Here is a 15254-nt window from a genome sequence, read left to right as displayed (position 1 = left end):
AGTGTTAATCCCTGAAAGGTACATAAAGGTATAGCTCTTTTTTATTGCAAGTTAAGTAGTGACTTAACGCTTTGAGGTTGAATTGGAATAGATCCTTTGAAAATTGAGGCTCTTAAGTTAGATATACCAGATAAGGAAGCTGAAACCAAGAACTATCTGATGGCAGCACTAGGATTCTCTTTAGAAAAATAATATTAGGTAAATCCTAGTAGAAAACAGGTACTTAATCCCTGTAATTTCATAAAATAGCATGGCAGTAGTCTTTAACCTGGAAACTTTTTAAAGCACATGTTTTTTTAAAAGCAAATTAGCCATTTTCTCATTCATAAAAAAGATTTTGGGAATTATCTACTTTAGTGTAGAAAATGTTTAATATTTTTTAAATTACAAGATACATAATTTATTAAGTGTGGTAACTTACATAAATAATTTTTAGAATTAGAGTTGGGAAGCTGCTGCAGTTTATTTTTAAAAATAAAACAATTGTTAAATTTATTAATGCTAAGAAATTTAAAAATTGTGGTAGTATGTAGATACAAATATATGTATCTTTTAACTTTCAAGTGTATAGTTTAGTGCTCTAAGTGCATTCACATTGTTGGCTAATCATTACTGTCATGTAACTCCAGAACTTTTCATCTTCCCAGATTGAAGCTCAGTACCCATTAAATGATAATTTCACTTTCCTTCCTCCTCTTAGCCCCTGGCAACTGACATTCTATATTATCTATTTATGGTTTTGAATGTTGTAGGTACTTAATATAAGTATAGTTATAGAATATTTGTTCTTTTGTAATTGGCTGATTTCAGTTAGCATAATGTCTGATTCTCCCATGTTGTATAGTTCAGAATTAATTCCATTAATGTATATACTTAACTCCATTGATGTATGTTCCTCATTTTGCTTATCCATTCTTTCTGTGAACTTGGAAATGTACTTTTTCTAAGCAAATTAATTGTAAAAATACTCCCTCTAGAATTCCTAGGGTTGAGATAGGAGAGAGGGTTTCGATATAGGTGGTGTTAGCTGTGGGGACCCTACAAGAAATAAGCCTGGAATTCCAAGCAGATAGAATGTCATGTGTATTACTATAGAGGCTTGAGAGATCTCAGCCCATCTCAGAGAAATTTTAGGCAGGTTGTTTACAGTTTACAGACTGTGTGCTGGGAATTAGTTCCAGAACCCTCCTTAGATACCATATTTATGAATACTGAAGTCTCTTCTATAAAAATGGCTTAGTATTTGTATATACCTATGGACATCCTACGTATACTTTAAATCATTTGTATATTATAATATTTAATATAATATTGTTGCATACAAGTAGTTGATAGGCTATATTTAGGGAATAAAGACAAGAAAAATAAGTCTCTATATGTTCAGTACAGATGATTATCCTAATTACAAAGTCACATATTAGTAGAGTCCATGGATATGAACCTGCTGGTACTGAAGACTGAGTGTACTTGGCACTTAGATGGTGTATGTGAAAGTGGCATGTGATGAGACTGGGAAGTTGATAAAGATAATCAAATATTTTTACATTTTGAAATTTTCCACTGCTTTTGAGGTGTTACCAGTTTTTTTATCTGATAACATTTGTGTTGTTTGTGATATCAGTAATGATGGTTGAAAAGTAAGTCAAAATTAATCCTCACATCTACCTTTGTTTTCTAATGGAGTGAGAAGGAATGGGGAATATAGTGGAAGACAATATCAAAGACATCTTGTCGTGCATTTTTAATAACAAATGATAATAAACTTGAGAAACAGCTCCACAAGAATTATAATTAGTCAGTTTTTTCCATTGTACTTGGGATCTGAACATTTAAAATTTCATCAATTTTTTTTTTCAGAAAGATGATTCAAAATTGTATCTGCTATTTGAAATAAGTGAATTGTCAAATTTACTTCATACCTTCTCTATCAATTAAATTACTTTCATTTGCTTGAAGGTCAAAATAAGTACTTTTTGTGCATACTGTCTTATTCATGAATGACTTATAGTACTCCTAAATATGTCTGCTTGTTGTCCAAGAATGCACAGTCAAGTGTTTTTTAAGAGATTGTTCTGTCATTCTTTATAATCGTCTTTATTGAAAAAGTCACAGACTTGTCATTGTACTTTCAAGAATCAATGTGAGTCTTGCTCATAAATTGTAGGGCTTTGAAGAAATCATTTAGTTCTTTTGAAATGACATTTAAAATGAAATCAACTTTTAGTTAGTAAAAGTGATAGCTATGACTTTGTGAGCTGCTGTTAGCGGCTTTGGAAACTAGTTGGTTAGCTCATTGTCATAATGAGGTCATTTTCTAAAAGAGGATGAAGTCATTTGCCATCTTGTTTTAGTCATAGTGGGCTTTTTCTTTGACTAAATATTTTCAAATTGCATATTCCCACACACTTATTTTCAGAGTTGCTAAAACTTTCATAGAATAAAAAAATGATGGAACTTTTGAATGGCAACAGGTTATATACTTAATATGGCCAATATATGATTTCTGTTTTATACCATAGTTAGAAAAATATAGATTTAAAATCTATATATAGATTAATCCATATTTCCTAATGAGAAAGGCAAATAGTATGAAGATTTCTAAATTTAAATCTCAGCACAAAAAAAAATGCGAATTCTCCCAATAATTGTGTTCTTTTGGGTCTGCAGGCTGATATAATCAGAGACATGTAATCTCTACTTGCCTGGACACCTGTTGCTTCACCATGTGTCTGTGGTCTCATCTGAGATTCAAATCTATTGAGAAATTTATTGTTAGTAGAGAATAGGAGCAACTTCTGATCACTACCATCTATTTTTACTGGTGCCTTAATTCTCTTTTTCTCTGAGTTGCCCATATAAATCTATATATTTATTCCAGTCTTAGGGTTCCATGCATATCAGAATGGCTACTTTTAAATATTTAATGACAATCTGATCCAAGCATTCTTTTCTTTCACATATAAAATTCTATCATGCTTTAATATTCATGTATACTGAAATCGTCACAGTAAGTCCAGTTAACATTCATTACTACTACATACTGTTGTATGTTATTATAGACTTTCCTCTTAAGGATTTTTCAGATCTACTTTATCAACTTTGAAATATGCAATAAAGCATTAACTGTAGTTAAACCATGCTGTACTTTACATCCTGTTGACTTCCTCCTCTTTGTAGAGGAAGAATGTTTAGTATACTGTTATACAATAATATAAAATTGGTTATATATGCATTAGAAAAATATGATATGAGGTAGTATAATTTATCTTGAATGTAATAACAATTTGAGACCAGTGGGATAAAGTGGAGAACCTAAATTTGATTCATTGGCAATTAAAATTTAATGCAACAGTCACAAAACAATAATTATAATGTTGCAATGAATTTAGCCCTTTAAAGATGAAGTCATAAGAAAACTTTAAAGGAAGCAGAACTGTATTCTATCTTAAGAGGTATTGCAATTAAAATACAGTTCTCTATGATCATTATACTAACGTTAAGGTAGTAAATAGGTAAGTATCTTCTGTAAGTTATCTATTCCCACTTTAATACTGTATCACACACACACAAAATACTGTATCTCAAAGAAATCAAATCTCTGTGACACAACAGTGTTTATTGCTCATGAGTCTAAGATGGTCAGTTAGCTCTGCTGATCTAGGATAACCTTGGTACAAATAGCTGATGGACTTGGTTTTGCTCTATTTCTTTCATTCATCAGTCTAGTCCTGATCATGATGATGGCAAAAGTGGAATAAAGAATTAAAAATATAATACATTTTAAAGCCTGATGTTATAGCATGTGCACGTGAGTTCCACTTTAATTATTTGCCAAAGAAAATAACAGCTAAGCTTCAGTGAATGGGAAAAATACATGATTTGTTTAGTGAGAGAAGCTGCAAAGTCACAAGGGAAAAGGTCCAGATATGGGGAGGGATGAATAATCGGAGTCACCATCAAAATCTACCTCACATACCCTAAGGCATCAGAGAATAAAACAAATGAACATTTCAGTAAATAGCTTTCTTCTATTTACATATCATTTGATCATATTGTATGTTCTTAGAGGTTTTTTAAGCTATGAAATGTAGGCTCAGTGTTAGTAAACATTTCTTTATTTTCAAAAGTTATATAATTTTTATATTGATTTTTGAATGTTAAACATATTTATGGAATGAACTATTAAGGTGACAGTAATTCCTCCACTTGGTATGTGGATTCAATGCACTATTAAAATTCCTCATACTTTTTAAAAATGGAAACAGTCTGAATTTTACTTTAAAAAAATTATTTATTCATGCATTCAAGAAACAGGGTACAGACCAGATGCGCGGGTGGGTGAGAGGATTCACCAGAGACAGAGCGGAGAACAGAACAGGCAGACTGACTGAAGTACACTGCTGAGGAGAGCAGTGGGCGAGACAGGAAAGGTCTGCCACACCATGGGGTATCTCCCAGGCTGACTGGTATGGAACCCGTGCTGCGGACAGCTTCACAGCACTGTGCTGAACCGCCTGCACCACCATGGAGGTCCTGAATTTTACATTCTTAAGTAAATGCTAAATTTGGGTAGGAAAATGCCCCATATTCTGGGTGATATGCTTCCCAGAATAACCCAGGCAATTTTGACAAAAACTGAATTGGAGATCTTCATGTGTATTGATTTCAAAATTGGTAAAGCTCTATTAATCAAGACAGTGGACACTACATACATATATTTAGGTCAGTGGAATAGAATTGCGCATTCAGAAATAAGCACATTTATGATCACTTAATCATTACAAGAGTTGTGAAAAATTCAATAAGAACGGTCGTTTCAATAAAATAGTATCGAGACACTTTTCTCACACTATAAAAACGGACTTAAAATGAACTATAAATTTAAATACAAGAGCTTAAACTACAAAATTCTTAGACATCTATATAGGAATAAATGTTCTTGACCTTGGGTTAGATGAAACAACCAAGAATAGAGGCTATACTGGATTTCATCAAAATTAGAATATTCTGTACGCTAATGGATATCATCAAAACAAGTGAAAATATGGTCCACAGAATGGGAGAGAAATTTTGCTGATCATGTACCTAATAAAATACTTGTATCTAGAACATATAAATGATTACAAGTAAAGAGAAAAATAAACCAATGAAAAAATAGGTCAAGGATCTGATTAGATGTTTTTTCACAGATATACGTATATAGATGAAAAGATTTGTTCAGTAACATTCGCTATCAGGGAAATGCAAGTTAAAATTTATCTAGACTAGTTTTATGGCCTCTTTTATGTTTCTACTGTGGACAATCTTCCATGTGGTCTTGAGAAGAGTTCATTATGTTGCTGGTTGAATTGTTCTATAGGTAACCAATAGGTCTAGTTGGCTTATAATATTGTCAAAGCCTTGTAATTTCTTATTTCTAGTTGTTACATTTGTTATTGCAAGATGACTATTGAAATCTTTCTTATGATAAATTGTTTTTCCCTTTAATTCTACCAGTATCTCCTTTATTATTTCTTTTCTTTTTTCCTTTTTTTTTTTTTTTAAAGATTATTTATTTATACAAGTACTGGGTACAGTCAGAAGCACGGGAGGGTGAGAGAATTCACCAGAGCCAGAGCAGGGAACAGAACAGGCAGACTGACGAAATACACTGCTGAGGGGAGCAGCGGGCGCGGCAGGAGAGGTCTGTCGCACCATGTGGGACCCTCGCTGGTGGCCGGGGATGGAACCGGTGCTGCAGAGGCTGTGGGCAGCTTCGCAGCCTAGTGATCAACCACTGCACCACCAGGGGAGGCCCTCCTTTATTTATTTTCATGCTGTGATATTAGGTGTAGGCTTTGAATAATACATATTTTATTTTTTAATACATATTTTAAAACAACCATCATTGATCAAAGGGGATAAAAAATTTAGGTTAAAAATTTTATCCTTTAATGTTAAAAAAAACTAAACATGTGAAAGAGAAATAAACATTATTAATATAAAAGGGATACATGTAATTTGTAGCATTTATACTTCCAAGGAAACCAGTGTTCAAAATAGCATTTCCTATCCTCTGTCTTTGCTTTATAAGTATAATGATTGCATTTATCTTGTATAATCCAGACTGATCCCCCATTTTAAGATTCTTCTGTAATACATTGTTATTAATTTATGTATTTTTCCTTGACACCATCCCTTATAACCCTATGACCTTTTCTCTTCCCCTGTTTTCTCTTAACCTCAGAAACCATACTACATTTATTAGTATCTGCTGTTTGTTTGTCTTTTCATGTGTTGAAACATCTTCTGTGTAAAAGTCTAGTAGTTGTCTTTGGCATTTACTATTCATAGTTCCTACAAAATCTTTCCATCTTGCTGTGGAGGATAATATTTTGCCTTAATGGCTGTGTCATATTTCATTGTAGTATATTCCAGTGTGTATATATTACTTCTTCATCCAAATATCATCAGGGCCTCCTCAGTGGCCCAGCGGGTTGAGCACTGCATTGTGAAGCTGCCCACAGCCCCTGCAGTGCGGGTTCGATTCCTGGCCAGCCAGGGAGAAACCCATATGGCGCTGCAGACCTCTTCTGTCTCGCCTGCTGCTCCCTTCATATGTGTCTTTAGTCCATCTGCTTGTTCTGCTCCCCACCTGTCTCTGGTGAATTTTCTCACCCTCACACACCTCTGGTACTTTACCCCAGTTCTTGTATAAATAAATAAATCTTCAAAAAATAGTTATCCTATAATAAATAAATGCTAATAAATAAATCATCAATGAACACTTAGGCTTTCTATGACCTGCTATTGTAAATAATGCTGCAATAAACATTGTAGAATATGTAAGATTTAAGGTTGATGGCTTTTAGTTCTGAGGATAGATGCTCAAGAGAGGAACTGCTGAGTCATATATTATTTCCAGTTTTAGTTTAAGGTAAATCCAGATTTCAAAATGATATAGCAGTTTACATTCCCCCAAGAGTGGGATTGGGTTCATCTTTCTTCACAGCCTCTTCAGCACGTTCTGTTAGGGGTCTTTTTAAATATGTGCCATTCTCATGAGTGTGCGATGATATCTCATTTTGGTTTTACCTGTATGTCTCTTATTAAAACTGATGAACATTTTTCCTTGTATGTTTTGGCCTTCTGGATATCCTCTTTGTCCCACTCAATAGGGTGTTTTTAAAATGTAGTTGTTTTCTTCCCCTGAGTAAAAGACTTTTAACTTGGAAGTAATAATGATTATTTTACAAATACTTTTTCCTTTACTTCCCTTGATGTCATGGAATATACCACCTATATTCTCTTTATGTATTTTAGTGTTGCAGATTTTTTTTTTAAGTCTAAGTCTTTATTCATTTTGAGTTTATTTTGTGCATGGAGTTAGTGATTCAACTTCTCCCTTTTACATGTGGATGTCCAGTTTTTCCAGTACAACTTTTTAAAGAGATTCCTTTCCCCAAATTGTGGTGCTGGTCCTTTATTATGAATAATTGGCACATGTGTGGACTTATTTGTGGACTTTCAGCTCTGGTATGCTGATCCTTTTGTCTTTTTTTTTTTCCCCAACAGTATGTTGTTGTGGTTACTGTTTTTCTTTTTTATAGTTCAAAAAAGATATACTTATGTTTCTCTTCTTTTTTTCTGAGAATGTCTTTTGCTACTCAAGTCTTTAATGGTTTCATGTAAATTTTAATTCTTCTTTAATTTCATTAAAGATTACTGTAGTATTTTGATGGTGTTTGCATTACATTTACACCTTTGGTAGAATAGTCACTTTGATTATATTGATTTACCCCGTAAGTGTGTAATGTCTTTTTATTTTTCTTATCTCATTATCTTAATTTTTTAGTAGTGCATTGTAATTTTTAGTGTGTAAGTCTTCATTTTATTGGTTGTTATTTCCTGGGTCTTACTCTTTTTGAAGTAATTGTGAATGAAATTAATTTATTTTTTCTTTATCTTTGCATATTTTAAAGATGATGTCACATTTCTATTAGCCCATATATTTCTGATTAGAGATATGATATAATCCTATATGTGAAATACCTTTGTTAGCTTACCTCCTTTTTTTGTCCCTTTGCAGCCTTCAATATTCCTTCTTTGACTTGAACTCTTGGCAGTTTCATGACTATATATCTTGGTCTCAGTCTCATTGCATTTAGATAACCAGGTATTTTTTAGCTTCATGGACTTGTATATTCATTTCCATTCCCAGGTTTTGGAAGCTTATGTCTGTTCTTTGAATAAGCTCTCTGTTAAATTCTCTACTTTTCTACTTCTGCAATACCCATTGTCCTCAGATTGCCTTTCCTTAAAGAGTTGAATATTTCTAAAATAAGCATTTCTGGTATTTCTTTTTGTTTTCCTGCATGGGAGCTTTTGTGTAATACTATCTTCAAGATCTCTTCAGTTCTCCATTTGGTCTATTTTGCTTTTAGAGCTTTCTCTAAAGTCCATGATTTAATATATTGAGCTCTTTACATTCTGAATTTGTCATTTTCTTATTTGAAGCTTCAGTTTCTACCTTCTCTTCATTAATTTTATTTCTGATCTCATTCATTTGTTTTCCTGAATTTCGTTGTATCTCTTGGAGTAGTTTTACTGAATACTCTTGTATCACTTTGACTTACCTTTTTGAGTTTTTACTTTTTCAATTTATTTGATCTGCCATATTATTGCAATTTTTAACTCTATTTAATAGGGAGCTATACACTCCCATTTCTTTGTATTGGATTCTGGAGAGTTGTTCTCTCCTTGTTATGTTATATTATTTTGAGATCTAGAGTTGGTTTGTATTATATTTTTGTTTGTCCATTTTGCTATTTTTTAAAAATTATGTAGTCAGCAATTAGCGACCTGAACTATTTTTTCCTCATATTACACTGTAACTTTATTTGATTTTGATATTTTTTTTTGTCCTTTGTTCCTTCCATTGGTATTGAGACCTGTTTTTGCATTTGTTGAGTCATCGGGTATTAAAGGATACTGAAGGCACCTAGGTATTGTTGTGAATATGCTGGGATTGGGGTTCCTAATTCATGTGTTTGGCACTGATGAAGTCCCTCCTCTTTAAGGTCCCAGATCTGAGACTCATAATTCTGTTTATTGTTAGTGAGCATCCAGTTTACTACTAGTGCTTTGCAGTTGGAGAGAGTGCAATCTAGAGCGCCTTCACTGTTGTTTTCCTTACTGAAGTCACAGTTATGCTGAGCACCCAAATTTGTATAGACTTCCGCTTTATCAAGGGTTTGTGCCTGCACACCATTTCCTTTATCCTTTATTTGACATCTTTGGCTAAGCCAGCAGTACTCTAGGCATTACTGTCCACTCATCTTCTGTTCAATAGGAAGCATGAATTTCTTCTGTGTCTTTTCTGATGTGTGTACTGGTCTCTGAATTCCAAGGGGTTTGTTAGCCTAATCAATGTTGGTTTGAAGCTGTACTCAAACATTTTGAGGTAGTAAGACTTCTACTTATTGCTGAATGGTTCTCTTTGTGCTTTGGGCAGTATTGCCTGCATTGATTGTTTTTTAATGTATTTTACCTCTTTTGTTGTATTCTGTGACTCTTCTGCATGCATGTAGGCACTATTGTTTGTTATGTAGGTGACCTGGGTTTACTTCAGTTTTTGCTTTGTATGTGCAGTGCCAGCATATGTGAGAGTTTCTCAGCCCCTCTTGAGGTATCCCATCTCTTGAAACTTTTCTATCATGCCCTGACTATTCCCTTTCTCTATTGGTTGTTTTAAACATTGTTACAAACTGAAGTGAGCTGAGCTTTGGGTCATCCCTGTTCTAGTACCACTGCAAATGCTATTTTGCTTGATGGTGCTGCATACTAGGTGCACACTTTTTAAAACAGGAGAAGAGTGGGTTGTTTCTATTACCTCTTCTGCCCTAGTTGATGTGCTGATGGAAATTTGGTGGACGGAAGCATACTTGGGTAGAATACCACAGACTCATGATCATTGCAGCTATTTTTTTCACAAGTACATGCTTCTCAATTTGTTTATATTCTTTTGTTTCATTTCCACATTACTGAAATGGATGTTTTTGCCATTTTGTGTAGTTAGCCATTTTGTGTTGGATTTGTTGACTCTCACTCATTTTTGATCTGAAGTTTTGGTACTATCTCTTGTTTCCCGTTTTTCCCCTCCTAGTTGCTGTCTTACATTTTCTTCTGCATGTTGCAACTCTACTTTAAGTATTTCTAGTGCTTAAGTGTTTTAAAACACAAATTATATGATCAGTTCTTTTCCTTTAAACCCTCAGTGTCTTCATGTCTCACTTACAGCATTGAGACATTTCTAGTCTTTCTCCTATTACCTTTTAGACCTTGTTCTCCATATTCAGGTGCTCTTACTGTAGTAGTCTCCTTACAGTTTTTCTAAAATGCCAAGCATATTCCTATGCCAGGGTTCCTTACTTACTCTTTGCTCCATCTAGAGAAATGCATTTTCTTTGGATTCACATAGCCCACATGTTCAGTATCTTAAGCATCTTCTGAAATAGTACCTTTTTAGTGAATCCTTCCCTCACCATTGTATAAAATCACAAATTACCAACCAACATTTTCCTTCACATATTAGTAAAAATTACTACAGAAAATTTCCCCATAGCACTTTTCCTTGCCTGTGTACCCCACTATAATATAAATTTCAGTGATGTAGAGATTTGTTTTTCTTATATTCTCTATCTCTAGGATCAGACTTTTGGAAACAATCAGTGATACAAAGATTAAAAACTTCATGGCTCACCTTCTAACTGCTACTTGTGAGGTTACTGTCTAGCTCTGAAAGAGACGGGAATAATGACTTAGATAAAATAAAATATGTTATAATTATCTTTTACTTTTAAGATTTCTTATTACAACTTGCAAGGATTATTAATATTTTTGTTCCTACATACTCTTTTGGTTTTATTACTCCCCAACATATTTTCTTTATCAAAGTTATTTTGCCTTTTAAGAATTGACCTTTTCTTTCAAAACTAGTAATCATCTTCTCTTCCTAAATGCTTTCCCATATTTTGGGACTCTATTTTACCACTTATAATACTGATCTTCAGTTATAGACATTGTAAGGTTTTGGAGGCTTGAGAAAGTATCCTTTTTTAATTTCAGTCCTGGGTGCCTAGTTCAGTGTTTGGCAAATTGTAGGTTCTTAACAAAAGCTTATCGAATGGGTTGAATTATTTAACTGTAGTTTTACTACATTCCTCTTAATATTAACTTCATTTTCCCCATTTGACAGACAGGGAAACATCTCCAATGTGGAGTTATTTTTTTTCAAATTCTCATAATTTGTAAGCGTCAGAGTCCAGATGTCGACTGAATTCCTGTGCTCTACCTAAGATAGTAAATTGTAGAAGAACATCCAGCCAACTGGAGGTGACAAGGAGGAATTCCCTATCAGATGTCAGTGTACCCTTTGTGTGCTTTACTATGATGTAAGGTAGTAATGGGAAAAGTAAAAATGTTTTGGTATTATTGCAGGTTTATAGCCGTTAGATTGAATTTTATCCATTTGAAATTTAGAGATTTTTATTTCCCTAATTTGGCTTATTAATGGCTTAATTTTAGCTTAATTATGAAGTTTTGTTTGTCAAAGTTAGCATTAGTGGGAAACTTTTCCAGTAAAAGGATTACCATACTGATTTTGAAGAAACTTTTTAGCTTTACTTTTTAGCTTTTCATTACTCTTAATGAGAAGTAATAATTCTTTTTTCTTTCCTTAGTATAAGCTTAATTTTCTTGAGAAAGTTAGCAATTGAAAGAAAAAGTTGACTGGTTAACTTTTTCCCATTTTCCTTCACTGTAACAATTTTTAAAACTGTGTATAAAAACAATTTTTTATCAACTACAATCTGATTCTGGACCTTTCTCAGAAATATGGATTTCAAGATGCTGTTCCATTTTCCATATGTACTGTATTTAAAATACATTTGCATTTCTGATTTCTGTGGTCTTTGTATAAGCAACAATACTTTTGCAAATGGTACTGCTTAAATAATAAATTATTTCCTTTATCTCCTTTTTCTTGTTTCAATTACTATAAATTCCAACTTCACTGATGCACCATTCTATGATGAATTTAGTGAATTTTTTTCCTTTAAGTTGAATTACTAATCTATCTTAGTCTTGTTTTCTTATTTTTATTTTATATTGGAGGATAAATTCAGGAAGGATTTAAGTGATTTACTTCAGCTGAAGTTTGAAAAGAGACAATAGGAACCAGGGCCTCCCTAGTGGTGCAAGGAGTTAACACTATGAAGCTATAGGCAGCCACTGAAACACAAGTTTGATCCCCAGCCAGGGAGCTAACCCATATGGCTCAGTAGACCTTTCCTGTCTTGCCCGCTGCTCCCCTCAGCAGTGTATTTTAGTGGATATGCCTGTTCTGCTCCCCACTCTGTCTCTGGTGAATCCTCTTAAACATAACCCCCCTCTGCTCCCTTCCCCTCCCTTTTCTTTTCTTTCTTCTCTCTTCTGTATATAGCCTTTTTTTATTAATTGGCTAAACAACCCTAGATCTAAGAGGTTGAGTTATAAATGATGAGTAATTTATGACAAAAAAATCACACTTCATCCTTTTTAGAAAGGATTTACAATTCAAATGCCTGTTTGGTTGAATCTAGTTTTAAAAATATTGTCCATTCCTGGCCTCCCCGGTGGCGCAGTGGTTGAGCGCTGGGTTGTGAAGCTGCCTGCAGCCTTTGCAGCGCTGGTTCGATTCCCGGCTGCTCCCCGGCCACCGGAGGAGGGTCCCACATGGCGAGCAGACCTCTCCTGCTGCCTGCTGCTCCCTTCAGCAGTGTACTTTGGTCCTTCTGCCTGCTCTGCTCCCCGCTCTGGCTCTGGTGAATTCTCTCACCCTCCCGCGCTTCTGACTGTACCCAGTGCTTGTATAAATAAATAAATAAATGAATAAATGAATAAATGAATAAATAATAAATAAATCTTTAAAAAAATATTGTGCATTCTTTGTTTTGACTTATCTTCACTTATAGACATTAACTGGATCATTAGTGAGATAAGTAATATACTTTGGATGGACTAATTTATCTGTTAGACGAGAAATTTATTTCAAGGAATTGAACTAAGACAATGACACTGTTAGGCCACAAGTCTTTGACACTGATTCTCATCTTGTTGATTTCCAGTGTAGCCCTGTTAAGGTTTTCAGATATTTCCTATGGTGAGAGTAGATATCTGATTGTGATGTTTTATTCGGCTTTCTAATCAACTTGGTAAGAAGTTCTTTTGTTCAGAGATGATTTTTTTTAATATGTAATCTTATGTAAGGATTTTCAGAAAATTCTTGTTTTTCATAAAGTAGTGGAGATGCTATGGATATCTTTGTACCACTGCTCCCTTAGATGTTGGAAAAGTATTAAGTATTCTTATAATTTAGTGTTAATTTATTGTCTTGGTTCATATAAATTGTAGATATAAAAGATAATGATCTGCTTTATGAATGACTTCTGTTAATAAAAATATTGGCTTATTAAACATTATCTCAGTTTTTAAGATATGATCTCCATTCAGTCAATGAGGCTACTAAAAAACTGTTCCTTAGCTTACTTTTTTCCTAAATGTATTAAATATTTTTAAGACATTGATTTTTGATAGGAATAAGTAGAATGTGCAGTGACCGTGGCAACATTGGCCATGATTTTTTAGGTAAACCACAACTAATTCATAAAGTGCTGTGGACCCTTTAATACCTACCAAAAATGGGCAGGCTGTCAATTTGGAAGATTCCATCTAAAACATATTTCTTAGCTTGGACCTTGAAAAATTATACCGCAGGTCTCTGCATAGAATTTAGTTTATTTACTGAGAAGAAGGAATGGTTGAGTCAATTCACAGTAGATAAATCTGTGGTAGGTGTTACAGGGCTACTTTTTAAACCACACACCATCTCCCTCTTTCACTTTATTTTACTTGCTAATATGTAAATTTTATTAATGAAACCAGGAGTGCTCATTTAGAGATATTTTAGATATCTTTTCAATGAAGAAAAACAGTGCTTTTGTTAGGAATGACAAATTCATATTGTCACCAAATAAATTCATGGCTTATTTTATAAGGAGATTTTTTTTTTATTTTATGCTGACATAAGAAGTTTAATATTATTTAACTATTTTAATTTATATTTTAAAAGATTAATAAACAGGTTTAATTGTAATATCTAGTGTCACCTATTAGATTAACTGGTAGAAAGCAATCTCATTTCTGGCATGAGTTTTGAACATCAGCCTCTCACTGCCTTTAATGGAAGAAATCAGCATATATGATACCCAGGTTCCAACCCAAACCCAGACTAGGCACCCCATTACTAGTTTTAAAGTGGGTTGATTGAAAAAAAGAGGTTCCTCTGCACTAAAATACTCTCTTCTAAAATGGGCTTATTTCTCAGTGTAAATATGATATTCATTACTAATCAGGATGGAGACTTATCCTGCAATAGGGACTTACATTTTGGGCTTTCACCACATCATTGCTGTTTTCTGCATGGTCAAAAATAGATATAGAGTAAACCAACCCCAAAAGTCAATTACAGGGTTTTATAGTGATGTACTGTGAAAAATTTGGTCGTGTTTTTCATTATACAGAATGTTCTTTCCAAGACATAAACAGAAAAAGCACATATGTTTGATTTTAAAAATAACCCTGCTTAGCTCATTTAAATTCTGGAAACATTTTTGATACTTTTAAATGATCTGAATTATTATTGCATGATAAATTCTTTATCTAAATACAGTCCTAGTTTATAGTTATTTATTCAGTTTCTCTCCTCACCTTTAAAAATTTATTTTATGAGGGCTCAGTAGACACTTTGAAAGTATTTCTAATGCATATTTAGATGACCTTGTAAACTCATCTCATTTTCTCATATCTTCCCAAGAAGCAAATACTACTATGTATTATGTAACTTATTTTACAAGTATTATAAAAAGTATGGAAACTGAAAGCCATTTGTCCATATTGAGTTAATCTTCTAAAACATGATTTATGAAATCTAATTGCTAAAATAATGTAAAGTAGTACTTTAAATTATTTCAAATTAAACTTCACATTTTAATAGAATGCTTTTCTAAGTCTTACAAAGCTTTAAAATCAATGAAAAAATATTGTTATAATATTTAATTGGCAGAGATACTTTGAAACCTATAATTTAAAATTTGATTTTTTAAATTAGTAATTGTCATTTTTCAACTTTATTTTTTTTTTTTAAATGTATTTTTAAGCATTTATTTATTTATTTA

The 15254-nt window shown here is 33.2% G+C and overlaps 1 protein-coding gene and 1 long non-coding RNA gene across 12 annotated transcripts in view; both read left to right on the top strand.

Moving 5' to 3' along the window:
• Positions 1-15254, top strand: part of SUPT3H (SPT3 homolog, SAGA and STAGA complex component) — a 426450-nt gene that overhangs the window by 71712 nt on the left and 339484 nt on the right. The gene's annotated exons all lie outside the window — the stretch shown is intronic.
• The window catches only part of LOC119252528 (uncharacterized), a 111652-nt gene that overhangs the window by 25418 nt on the left and 70980 nt on the right, over positions 1-15254 (top strand). The window lies entirely within an intron of this gene.

Source organism: Talpa occidentalis, unplaced genomic scaffold, assembly GCF_014898055.3.
Source record: "Talpa occidentalis isolate TD23 unplaced genomic scaffold, MPIMG_talOcc4v2.1 talOcc4.2, whole genome shotgun sequence".
NCBI lineage: Eukaryota > Metazoa > Chordata > Mammalia > Eulipotyphla > Talpidae > Talpa > Talpa occidentalis.
Note: the sequence above shows the minus strand (reverse complement) of the source record. Positions and strands in the feature narration are given on the sequence as shown.